The 13,414-nt window shown below is 43.4% G+C and overlaps 1 long non-coding RNA gene across 1 annotated transcript in view; it reads left to right on the top strand.

The window, feature by feature from the left end:
- Positions 1–4,778: 4,778 nt before the first annotated feature.
- The window catches only part of LOC121828694 (uncharacterized), a 30,505-nt gene continuing 21,869 nt past the window's right edge, over positions 4,779–13,414 (top strand). Inside the window, exon 1 of the long non-coding RNA XR_013050527.1 lies at positions 4,779–5,205. This is a non-coding gene — a long non-coding RNA (uncharacterized LOC121828694). The remainder of the gene's footprint in view (positions 5,206–13,414) is intronic.

The following is a 13,414-nucleotide window of genomic DNA, read 5'->3' as shown; positions in this document are numbered from 1 at the left end:
ACTGGTCTATGAGTATAAAGACAGGAACTTAGGGGTCAATTTAATACTATATCCATTTATCAGAATAATAGTGTTAGGTTCTACCCTAGAGTCTAGGACCTAGCCAGCCATTGCTGTGGGATGGTCTGTATGTCAAACGCTCTGATTGGTCAATAAATAAAACACTGATTGGCCAGTGGCCAGGCAGGAAGTATAGGCGGGACTAACAGAGAGGAGAATTAAGGGAACAGGAAGACAGATGGAGACACTGACAGCCGCCGCCATGACGAGAAGCATGTGAAGACGCTGATAAGCCACGAGCCATGTGGCAAGATATAGATTTATGGAAATGGATTAACTTAAGATATAAGAACAGTTAGCAAGAAGCCTGCCATGGCCATACAGTTTGTAAGCAATATGAGTCTCTGTGTTTACTTGGTTGGGTCTGAGCGGCTGTGGGACTGGCAGGTGATAGAGATTTGTCCTGACTGTGGGCAAGGCAGGAAAACTAGCTACAAGCCATGGGGTTTTGGTCTGCTTAATGGTACCAGGTATGTGTTCTATTTTATGCAGTGGGCTTTAACCCCAACCAGAGAGTGGTTGGTTACTCTCATAAGACATGCTGCTATTGCACCAGAGGGCCTCTCTTGCCAGGCCATGGCTAATGTAGTCTACAGGGTCCACAGCCTCATCTACAGGTTCACTGCTGATTTCTCCTCCTGTAGCACTTTAGACTCTCCCAGCACTGTGAAAGCTAGCCAGCAGGGATGAAACTTCTGGGTTGGCACCAGCTTGATTTCTCCTTGTCCTATAACACAGGTATGTGGTGTCTTCAGCAATGGGATCTTACCAGGTTCTGAAGTATAACTAAGAATGTGGCAATAGCTTGTACTATTTGGGAGAGTCCAATAAGGGAAGACCATCTACCTGAGAAGAGGTAATTTGTACCTGGCATTGAACTTTTTATTTGATAGCTTATTATGTCTGGATGAGGTATTGTCTCTTTATTATAGGGTAACTCCATTGTTTGAATTTCAGACAAGAGTTTACTCTATAGCCCAGACTAGCCTGAAATTTATAGTATAGCCCAGGTTGGACTCTGGGCAATCCTTTGCTTCTCTCTCCTGTGTGGTGAGATTACAGGCACAAATCACAACACTTTCATTCCTTTTAATTTCTGGAAAACATGGCAATGCATGGATATACTACATTTTATGTATTTCCTTATCAGATAATATACAATTAGATTTGTTTTCAAGCCTGTCTATAGAGAATAAGGCTTTGAATGTTCATGTACATATCATGGGGACATAACAGAATGGCTTTTTAAAGCTTAATTCAGATCATACCAATCCTATGTTTCAATTCTCCATTGATTCCTCTTTCCACTTGGATTAGAAGCCCAAAGTCCCTTTGTGGCCTTCAAGGCCTTCCACAGGCTAACCTAGTAATTATCTAACTGATGATGTCACTTCCTGTCTATCGTTTAGCTCATAGGAATGTTCACTTCCATCAGTCAGCTCCCTGTACTCTTCCCATCACCCTTCTTCCTTGCATATTCAGCTCCAGCCACACCGCCTCTGCTTTCCTGCCGCACTCTGAGCACATTACACCCAAGGGCTCCCGACTCACTCTTCTGTCTGTCTGAAATGCTCTCCTACAAATCTGAATGTGGCTTACAAGTTCATGTCTTTCAGGGTTTTGCCCAAATGTCACTTCCTTAAAATTTCCTTGATCATTGTATCAAAAACAGGATCCACATCACTTGCTAATCCCTCTACTTTATTTCATTTTCTTCATAACAGCAACATCTGGTGTATCATGTGTTATTTATTCTGTGCCTTTACCCCACTAGAGGTGAACTTCACAGGGACATATGTCATAACTAGAGCAGCGTAGGCACATGGGAGCCACGTGGATGTCTGCCTTGAGTGTGCACATAGTGCAGAGTGGATTGGGTGTACTATCTGCAACACCAACCCAGCATCTAAAGAAATTGTGGATGTCAGCATCCAGAATCAGACAGGAGGGTTTCATGTAGATGAGTGTCATTTGAGAGTGGTGTGTTAGTCGTAGACTGATATTTTGGCGAGTCAAAATTTTCTTGAGGGCCAATCTTACAATGCTAGGTAGAGTTAATCAAGAGAGAGGGGAACCACTAGATCAGGAGTTTTAAAAAGGTTTTTGGCACATATAGCTTGTGCACAATCTCCTTGTGTTACTAAGCAACCTGGATTAAACAGACCCGCTAAAGGGCCTGAAATATCCAGGGAGGTAACAAACAGGCAACAGGCCAGGTGTTAGGGAGCAGCAGAGACTGTTGAGCACCAGCGAGCTCAGCCCAGACCACCAAGGTCAACTGCTGCTCTCTCCCTACCGGCCAGGATAATCTGAAGGGAGGGGGGCACAGTTCCTGTGTTGCAGGATCATCTGACTTCAAGACAAGCTCACAGTCCGCATTCTACATGAGATCTTCTGTTCATAAAACACTCAGAACACATGGAAGCGTTTTAAAGACACCGCACCAGACGAGCAGGATGAGGATGTGTGTGGCACTCACTGGCAGAGGGTTCTCTCCATTAGAACAAGTTGTTCAATTGCACTATCAGTATGTAGCCCAGCCTCCAGGTTACGAGTTGGAAGGTGTCTCATTCCTGCCGACAGTTGCACACCCGTCTCTCGTTGCTGGGTTCCCAGGCATGCTAGTTGGAACTGGCAGGCGGTTATTTAGAATGTCTACTCAAGTGCTCTTTCCAAACAACTTTTAAATTAAAAAGTTAGATCGCCAAGATTCACCAAATACCCAGTCAGCCTGAAGTTCCATTACAGGACTAGAGGAAAATGTCTGTACCCGTTTGTTGGTTTGTTTTCTTATTTAGTTCTTAGGACAGACAGGAGCACAAGTTAGCCAACAGTGGCTGAAATGAAGAGCGATGGTAGCTTACTTCCGCAAGGCATGCCTGGCCCTTAAGATACAGGAACCCCAGATGGCAACTTGCCAGTCACCCAACGGATCCGAGTAGACAAAGGAAGGCTGTGGAGTTGTCCCAGAGGTTGCAGGAACTGAGAAAGATGGGTCTGGTCTAAAGAGGAAGCTCATGTTATCTTTTCTGTGGCTTAGATGAGGCAAGAAGATCTGCACAGAGCAGGAACCTGATACATCCTAAATGAAAGTGCTTCATTTCCTAGCAAAGATAGAAGGCAATTATTCAACAGTTTGTAACAGGTGCTTGCTCTCTTTTAGGACCTGAGGGGATGTAGCATTGATATCTCCAAGAGAAAGTGAAAAAAACAAAACAAAACAACAACAAAACAAAAATAGCTGCTTTGTTTCCCATGTTAAATTTCCTTAAATTTTTTAAAAAGAACATTTATTTTTTACATGGATATTTAAAGCAACGTTATTTTCCTTTATTATATGTTTATTTATGTGGTGTGTGTCACAGCAGGTATGTGGAGGTCAAAGGTTGACTTGTGAGAGCCAGTTTTCTTCTGTATGGATCCTGGAGATGGAACTCAGGCTTGGCACCTTTACCTGCAGGGCCATCTCTCCGGTCCCCTCTGCAATTTCTGCTTGGTCACAGTGAAAGTCATGTTTTATGATGCGCTATGGTTAAGGGTGGAGGCTCAGGATTTTGCCAGCTTTCTCTCTGGATCATAGTTCCAATGTGGCACTTACTAGGTCTGTGGGCTTGAGAAGTTTCTTCTCCCTCTTTAAGGCTTATTTGCAAACTGGGAAAAATAATGCCTTCCCTGTGGTGACTGATTAAAAAAGGATTAAATGCAATTGTCCAGGCTCAGTGGGTGCCTGGAATGTAACAAGTGGTCAATAAATATTGGTTGGTATGGCTCTTATTATTACGTGACTTTACATTAGACTCGAAGTCATGTGGCGGTGATTACACCTAACTTCACTGTGTCAGAGATGAGGGCATTGACCCCCAGCGCCCACTCTTGGGCGTGGTTGATCTTCATTGCTGTCTTGACTGGCTTTAGCATCCCCCGCGTATGTGAGTGTCTGGGAGGGCATTTCTAGAGAGGGCTGGAGGAAGAGGAAGGTCCACCCTGAAGGCAGGCAGCACAGTCCCAAGTGCTGAGGGCACAGAAGAAAAGGACAACCCCAGGGATGCCCCACCCCCTGCTCTCTGCCCTTCAGCTGTATCAGCCGCTCCTCTCTGCCACCCCTGGGCTCAGTGGCTGAATGATGGGCAGAACCCATCAGAGGGACTGAGTCTCTGAAACAGCAGCCTGCGCAAAGCTCTCCTCCACAAAGTTGTCTATGCCAGGTAACCTCACCTCTTCATAGCAACGGAAAAGTAACTCGTCAACTTATCAAGTAGCTGGTCCCTGCAGAACCAGCCAAAGCAGGGAGCTCTGACCCCCAAATTACCACTGCCTGGCGCCCGAGTTTGTCATCATTCTGTCCTTCTGCCAGCCGCAGCTGGAAGGGGATCCCGACAGTTTAAAGGGGGAGGGAGCAGTAGTTTATAGACTCCACAAGGCCAGGGACGGTGCCTGTGTTTTGGTCTCTAATGTCGCCTTGTGGTGACTGGCATTTGGTGGATGTTTGATAACGAGCAAGTGATTAATGTATGTGTGTGTATTGCGTTAAGTGTGACTCAGTAGAAAGATGAGCGCACACATGCATCACAGTGTGAAGCGGTGACCCTGGAGCACTGACTTCTTCCTTGGGAGTTGTTACAAAACACGTCTCTGTCAGAAACAGAAGGCAGTTTGTACGAGGGGTTATAGTTGGCTCTCCCCTTTCTCCTCCTCTTCCTCCTCCCTTTCTCCCCCCTCCTCTCCCTCTTCTTCCTCCCCTTTATCTCCCCCTATCTCCTTGGCTTCTGTCCTTTCTCATTTTCAGTCACTCCTCTGCTTCCTCCCCCTTATTCTGTCAACTGGCAGAGGCTGGGGTATGCCTTAGCAACAAACACCCACTAAAGTTCAGCGACTGGAATGGCAGAATTTATTTCTTACTGAAGGCAGCTTGTGTGGAGCTCTAGGTGACACTCCAGGACAAAGGTCCTCCATGTGTTGATACAGCATGCCTTCTGTGGGGAGTGCTCCCTGATCTGGGTAGGCTGTCATGAAGGGGCTTGGAATAAATGCTGCACACCACTGCAGTCCATTGTGACCTAACTAGTCACATGGACCTCTCCAAGGGCTTGGAAGAGCAGCCCCTCCCTAAACAGTGTCCTAGAGGGCAAAGAGAGCTGCTTATGGGTAAGCACTGGAATTCTCTGCCACAGCTCTTCTCTTCACTTAGTTTTTTTCATTCTCTCTTTTCTTCTTCCCTCTTTTCAGTCCCTACCTACTTTCCAGCTCTTCTGTGTCACACTGGCAAAGAATGGTGACCAAAGCTGGCATTGTCACAACTCTCTGGTCTGCTCGAGGGCAAGCCTCTCCTCTCGATGTGGATAAAGGTCCTGGAGTTTTCTTCCTCTTTTTGGGTTCCCTGGAGATTTATGATGAATCTCAATTTTCTCACCTTTATTCCAGAGGCTAAGAGCACTGGCAAGTGGCTGAGTGCTTGGGGGTTACCAAGTGGCCCAGAATCTTTCTTAACTCCCTTCAAACGTCACTCTGTCAAAGGCCACCTTCCCCCATCCAAGCACATAGCTCCCTGGAGCTGGCCGCACATTTGGCAGCAGGTAGCTCAGGCTACCTGTTTAAGATCTAGGGCACAGACGACACATCATTTGTTGATTGTGGAGGAGAGATGAACTTCTTAATAAAGTCGAGATCTCCCAGGGAGGGTCCTAGGCTGCATGGGAGCATTCTAAGTTAAAACGGGACTGGATTTTCCTCACCTGATTTACAACAGAGTTTGTATAGCTGAGAGGTGGAGGCATGTGACACTGGGAGCCAGGCTCTGCTGTGGTCTTCTGTTCTGTTGGGGAAGGCTCGTTTTCTTTCTGGGCTTCAATTCTCTTTTCTGCAAAGAGAAGTGTCTGAATAAAGTGGGCTCTGGGAAGATAATGTATTTATCTAGGGCTAGGGCGTATTATGTTAGGGCTTAAAAAGGGCTCTCTGGGTGCATTGTCCATAGAAAAAGTGAAACAGGAACAAAACAGGTGAAGAATGGACTCGGGTGTGTGGAAAACTCAGTATGAACAGACAGTGCTGGAGTGAGGGCTTGATGACCTCATGCATATTAATCATTTCAAAAGGAGCTCAGGTTTCCCGTTCACTTGGCTGTCTGTAGTTGTTCTCCATGTTTCCTCTTTGGTGTCTGAAAATGCTGAGTGTGGAAATCCTTGGAGCTGTAGACATGGCTTGTTGAAATTTTCAGTACAGACACATCAGCTGTTAGTGATTTTCTCCAAAGTTGAAGGTTATAATTTTTCTATACTTCTTAAGATATAATGGTCTCTTGGAATGTGCCAGTAAATTAGTCATACTGTGTCCTGAGAATTGGTCTCTGTAATACATCCTGGTCTCTGAAAAAGAGCTGCAGTTGTATAATGGATTTTAGAAGTCTACAAACCTGGTTCAACTAACATATTTGTTAGTCTAATAAATGATATTGCTCTTGTCAAGATTTTTCCATATAGCACAATTTAATAGAGGAATCAATAGTTTCTCAGACATGACAAAAGGGTCTGGGTGTGCTTTGATGGGAGACACAAAGCCTCTTGTTGTTCTAATGAAGCCAAAATGGAAAAAAAAGTTTTTTTTTGTCTTCAAGTGTATTTTTATGAAGCTAAAATATACATACCACTTTCTCTAGGAAAACATTTGTCTATCAATATTTGCTCCTACAGTGTCTTTTTATTATGTTATTACACATGAATATGCATTTTCTATTCTTTCTGCTTCCCTTTGTTTGATGAGCTGTCAGTGGTGCATGCCACTTTAGGGAAAAAAAAACCACCCTCAAGTCTTAAGACATTTTCACCCAGTGGGTCTATAAATGTTTTGGCCAAATACAATCATTTACCCACATTTTTCGTGAAGACTTCTTTAAAGTCTCCACAATGGTTTTGTATAGTTGGAGAGCATCTCCTCCAACAATTGCCCAGAGAATGTCTTATGCTCTTGTCCCCTGTCCCCTGTCCCCTGACCCCGTGTGCCATCTCAGTACCGGTGTTGACTTAACTTAATGGGTTTAGCATCTCCTTGGGCATTGCAGAAGCTGCTTGGAAGGAACTTGCTGTGACGCTGAGACTATTAGAATAGCTGTGTGTCTCCTCCTCAGCCAAAACTTCTTTTGCCAGGGAATGTGGTTTCCGGAGGGCACGTAACTTTCACTGCTGCAGGGTCTACCTACTGGCAGAAATCATCCCTAGCACTTATCCCCAAATAACGTTATCTTCAGATGTGAATCCAAGAAGGGTTAGAAAACAACCGTTGGTCACAAATCTCCCTAAACTGATGAGAGGCTGCACTTTGAAAAGCAACTAAAATGCTTGAAATCACTGGCACCCATTCTTAATGCAGGAAGGGGCTCAGGATGCATCCACTGTAGAAAATGAAGACACAGGTGGGCTGGGGGAGCTGAAGACCCCTGTAGAGGTTGCTCCCCACTCAACTGTGCTTTAGAATTGTGCGAGGAGCTTTTAAAGTGCTGAGGGCCTGATCCTATCCCTGAAAGTGACTTATTTGAGTAGTTTAAGGCTGGCACCGGCAGATCAACTCACTTTTCCTCTCTTCAGATTCCTGTGGACCCTCGGCAGGGAACCATGAATTCAGAAGTGCCATTCAAAGTGGGATTCTGTGATGGGAAGGGATTGTGTCACCTTGGATTTTGATAGAAATGAATCTGGGATTAGGGTTTAAGGGTTCTGATTTTTTTCAACTTTCCAGAAAATTCTGAAGCCTTATTCCTGATTCTTGAAATTTAAGCACACACCAGAATCACCTGGAGGGATTTGAGAACACAGATCGATGGATTCTGCCTCCAGACTTCTGACTAGTGGTCATGGTTCAGGAGAACTGGCATATCTATCAGTCTTTCAAGTGATACTTGTATAATTGGTCTACAGACTACACCTTGGGGCTGGAGGGCTGGCTCAGCTGTTAAGAACATGTGTTGCTCTTGCAGAGGACTTGGGTTCAGTTTCCAGTACCTACATGGTGCTCACCATCGTCTGCAACTCCAGGTTCAGGGGGTCTAATTCCCTCTTCTGGCTTCTAAGGGCACACATGGTCACACACACACACACACACACACACACACACACACACACACACACACACGCAGGCAAAGCGTTCATACACACCTTGAGCAGCACCATTCTAGAACAAGCCTGGAAACTTGGATTGTTTTAGAGTTTGTTGCGAAGATGGATGTTTTCAGATATCAAGATGCCGGCTCTTACACAGATGGACTTATAGGACTAATTGCTTTGGCTAGACTTTGAACTTACATGGTTTTAGGGTTTTTTGTTTGTTTGTTTGTTTTCATTCCTAGCAAAGATGCAAAGCATAGGTTATAACTCTAAAAAGTAAAACTCCATCCTGTATGCCATTGCTTTGACAATTTGGACTAGGATAATTTAACAGTTTTATCGGCATGAAATGATCGCCTTGCAAGACTTCTCTTCTCCTCTCCATTGATGGGTTGCTTGAATGAATTAGGCAAATTAGTGGATGGTTTTGACTGTCAGTCACACTTCAACAGAGAATTCATTATTGCCTTAGTGGTAGGAAGCAAATATAGATTAAAATCTTTGGGAAAAGGTAACACCCTTTCCTTTCTGTTTCACTGATGGTCTGGATGATAATTAAGGCTATGGTTGTCCATAGCTATCTGGGAGGAAGGGAGACTGGCATGGAGAGCCCCTTCAAGTGATCTTGATGTAAGTTGAGATTCATTGTTTTGGAGCAGGGTTCACAAACTCAAATGCCTCCATGGACTGGGAGGACTAGGGACAGGTGGCAGAGACAGTGGGGACCTGGCGCCCTTTCTCTGCAGAGGACAGCCCTTCCTCCTCTCCATATTTGTTATGGAGAGATGCTGCCTAGTATGGTCAGAGCACCTGGATTTGAAAGCCAAACAAAGCATACTTGTGGGTACTCAGTCTATGACTCAAGGTATTTTCCTTAAGATTCTAATAAGAGGCATTTAAACCCCTAGGAAATATGACCAAGTTACTTGTCTTTGCTCTCTAGAATTGTGATTCCATGGGATATAGGGGCCACAGAGAAAATATTTTTTAAAAGGTTAATTTAAACATCCGAGGCTCCAGCTTATGCACATTCAGATTCTAACATAATAATTGTCCTTGGTACATCATGTTTCTCTGGAAGTGGGGTCCATTTCAGCTTCTAGTGAATGGAATTAGCAGGATAGGGGCGGGGGGAAAAACTCTGTAGAGAGTAGCTACGAAAGAACATTCAGAACCAATAACTAAAAGCTTCCAGGGTGTGTGCTTCAATTATTGGACTCCAGCTAGTCAGACCTGACTAGATCTTCCCACATTTTGAATTATCATCGTATTTAATTCCTATTACATTTGGGGACTTGGTGGCTGAGAAATGGCTGAAAAGGGAAATTTGTTTTTAATTTTATTTACTTCCTTCATTTTTTGAGATTATAATAGAATTACATCATTTTCCCTTCCTTTTCCTCCCCCAAATCCTTCCGTGTATCCCCTTCTTGCTCTCTTCCAAATTCAGGGCCTCTTTTCCATTAATTATTTACACACATACACATATATGTATGTGTACACGTATTCCTAAATATGTAAATATCACCCGCCCGGTCTGTACAGTGTTACTAGTATACATGTTTTCAGGGCTGACCATTTGGTATTGGATAACCAGTTGGTGTGCTCTTCCCTGGGGAAGACTATTTCTCCTGCTCTCAGTATTCCTTAGTTGCCTGTAGTTCTTTGTGGAGGGTTGAGGCCTTCTTGGATTCTCCACATTTTAGCATGTCTGCTGCTGGTGTCCTTGTTCAGCTAAGTTTAGGCCATGATGTTGGTGAGACTTCATGGGTGTAGCTTCTGACATCACTAAGAGACACAATCTCACAGTGAACTCTGATCCTCTGGCTCCTATAATCTTTCTGCCCCCTCTTCCAAAATATTCCTCCAGCCTTAGGTATGGGAGTGTGTTGTAGAGGTATCTCTGCAGTTTTAGCAGTTATGGTTTTCTGCAATGGTCTGTTGTAAAGAGAAGTTTCCTCGATGAGGAGTGAGGACCACACTTACTAGGCTAGAGCCTGGAGAAGGGTGTGCAGGACCTGGCTAGGTGGAGAGCAAAGAAAAATTTAAATCAGGCATTGCATTTCTTATGCTTATCTGTTCTCTGGAAGACAGAAGTACTTTCCATTCATTAAATTGTGGACTGGTGTACGGAGCCCTGGGGTGCTGGAGAGTTTGTGGGTTCCCCTTGAGCCCTGGATGTTGCGTTTAACCTCTCAGAACTTCCATTGCCCAATCTGTTGGGAGAGGGAGAATCTGCCCTTACACATGTTCATTCCCATTTTGTAAGTGTTTCTTCCGGGGGCTTTGTTGGTTGCTTTACAGTTGTCTGAAGCTATCCACAGGCTGGAGTCACCCGACAGGACAGAACACAATGATGTTAGCTTTATTGTAACCACAGATCATTCCCGCTATACACCGAATATCAGTTTTTGTGGTCTCTAAAGATATGATTTGGTATGTGTTGGCAGGCTGACAGTGGGAAAATTTTCAGGAACAGAATCCAAGGCTGTCACTATTACTCCTGGAACATAAATATAGCATAATGGCCAGAGGGATTTCCTCATGGTCGGCAGTGGTACGTAGGAAATAGGATTCATCTAAGTCATACACATCTGGCTAATAGGAGCGTGGTATTACATTTCATTTGTACTACTTCTCCTTGTGTGTTTTCTGCCTCTTGGTCCCTATGGAAAGGGTAGAATTTGTACTTCTTTGGATCTCTAGCCAAATACCATATAATTTCTCCTTAACCAAGAATATAGCTTTAAAAAGTAGATATTCTAAAATTGGGAAGGGCTGTGAGGATGTTAAAGTTTAGAGAATGAGCATATACATTTTTATACTTTGAAAAGTGAATGAGGAAAGGATAGGAACAGACAGGGATTTGATCAAGTGAACAATTTAGAAAGGAGAAAAATGTTGTGGAAATTGCAAAGAAAAAATTTTGGAATCTGACTTAATTACTGGTATGAGTTTAGAATGTTTTAATCTGTTCATTGTGAGCCAAAAACAGTTTCCAAAGGAGAAAGATGTGGGTTCCTTAAAGCTGACCTTGGCCTCTGCTCACCCTGCTTTGTGTATATAGGAAGACCCAATTCTGATGGCACCTCTACACGGGTGGCTGCTTGTCCACGGAATGAAAATTCTGACGTTGGTCCATGTCATTTCACCTCGCCTTCCAGAGTTCATGTCCTTTCATTCCCACCTACAAATTTTTCATCATTTCTAAACATATTAACTTAGTTCTACCACTTCTAGCCAATAGTTTCATCGATAAAACCAAAAGTGATATTTGCTTTGTGAAATCTTTTTGATCAAATGAGGTGGCATGTCTAAAAGTGCTTTTCAAGTTGCAAAATGGCAAAGAGATTAAGGAGGTATTATTTTGTAAACAAAAGTGGAGTTTTTCTGTCCTGACCGTCTGGTTCCAAATAAATACACAAAAGCTTATATTAATTACAAAATGCTCAGCCAGTAGCTCAAGATTATTATTAACTAGCTCTTACTTTTAGATTAACCTATTTCTATTAATCTATGTATTGCCATGTGGCCCGTGACTTTACTGATCCTCTGACATTTTGCTTCTTGGGCAGCTCACTTTTGTCCCTCTTGACTCCTCCCTTCTTCATCCCAGTCCTCAGTTTGATTGTCCTGCCTAACTTTATGCTGCCTTGCTATAGGCCTAAGCTTTATTATTAACCAATGAGAGTAATACATATTCACAGCGTACAGAGGGTCATCCACAGCATTATTTAATATGTGCTATGAGGACAAAAGTCTTGGAAACTTTCTGATCTAATCAAGGCTGTTATAATCCAGTCTCCAGGGTCCAGTAAGTGGTCTAGAAAATCATCTTGCTACAGTGAGTGCTAGTGATCAGCCAGACAAGGTTAAACCATTACTTTACCAATTAGACAACAAGACTTTGTAAGCCTTGACTTCCTCATCAATAACAAAAGTAATGGCGACTTCATTGAGTGATTGTGTGGATCAAACGAGAGATAACATAGAAGGAGGTGCTTATGCAGCAAGGTTCCTGATGCATGCTTAGTAAATGCAGACTCTATTTGCTGAACTATACTCATGGATGACATTATTTCTAAGGCACATGCAGAATAGAAAGGAGCATCTGAGATACTGTGAACTACATTTGGACCATTTTGATTTCTAAAACAATTTGAAAAAGACAGAATTCAAGTCCTAATGTATACGAGGAAGTTAGCTGAGAGCCATTTCTCTTCACTTGTCCCCATGCATCAGCTACCATGTTATTCCTGTTGGGAAAAACAAAAACAAAACAAAACAAAAAACCCCACTCTTCCTTCACTGCCCTCATTCACAATGCAAATACTTCTGGGTAAGAAAAATCCTATTATTAGCCATTAGCTCTCCCTGGTACCCATCTGTCTGAGCTTGAGTTAGCGGAATCCTGACGGAATGAGTCAGATCTTAAGATCAGCCAATGAGGAGATGATTCATTTGTTGTATCCCTCGTCATCATGAAATCGCCAGACAATTTTCCTAGACAGGCTTTCACACGTATACGACATCTGACGCAGTTGCTCTCAGTGTTAGGAGAGATGGCCAGCTTCAGACTGAGTACCAGATGAAGTGCCAGACTTGTGTTCAGGGTTCAGGTTATTTGAAACAACCAAGAAACAAACAGAACACCATCTGCTTTATTCTCAAGGATATATAATTCGATTATTTCAACTCAAACCAGTTTGATGCCATTCACTGTACTTAACTGCATTAATTGGTCCATGCAAAGCTCTGGTAATGGAATGCAAGACTCAGCAGGATTGCTTTGAGAGGGCATGAAATGGAGGGATACAAGCGCCTCCTGCCTAGCAGGTGAGCTTGGCTTATGACCAACGTGCATGTTTTTCACAGTTCTGGAGGACGTGGAACCTAAGATACTGGGCTACTGGGAGTCTGAAGGGACTTTGTCCTCATGTTGTGGAAAGAGCTATGGAATACCCAGCAATCTCTTTAAGGAAGTCACCAGATCCATTCTTGAGGATTCTGCCTAATCCGCTGCCAGAAGTCCTACCTTCTGAAACCACCATCTCTGGTGGGATAGAATTTCAATATTGAATTTGGAGGGACACAAAGATTCAATTATGGATATGACGTCAATGATGCTCCAGAACCCAGAAGGCAGCAAGCAAGAGAGAAAAAAAAAAAAAAAAAAAAAAAAAAAGAAAAGAAAAAAGCAAGATGTTCTTAAAGGCCAGGGCCCAGTAAATATTGAGTGCTCAATATATTCAACTAGTGAA

Source organism: Peromyscus maniculatus, chromosome 4, assembly GCF_049852395.1.
Source record: "Peromyscus maniculatus bairdii isolate BWxNUB_F1_BW_parent chromosome 4, HU_Pman_BW_mat_3.1, whole genome shotgun sequence".
In the NCBI taxonomy this organism is placed as follows: domain Eukaryota; kingdom Metazoa; phylum Chordata; class Mammalia; order Rodentia; family Cricetidae; genus Peromyscus; species Peromyscus maniculatus.
This window is presented reverse-complemented; position numbering and strand designations above follow the sequence as displayed.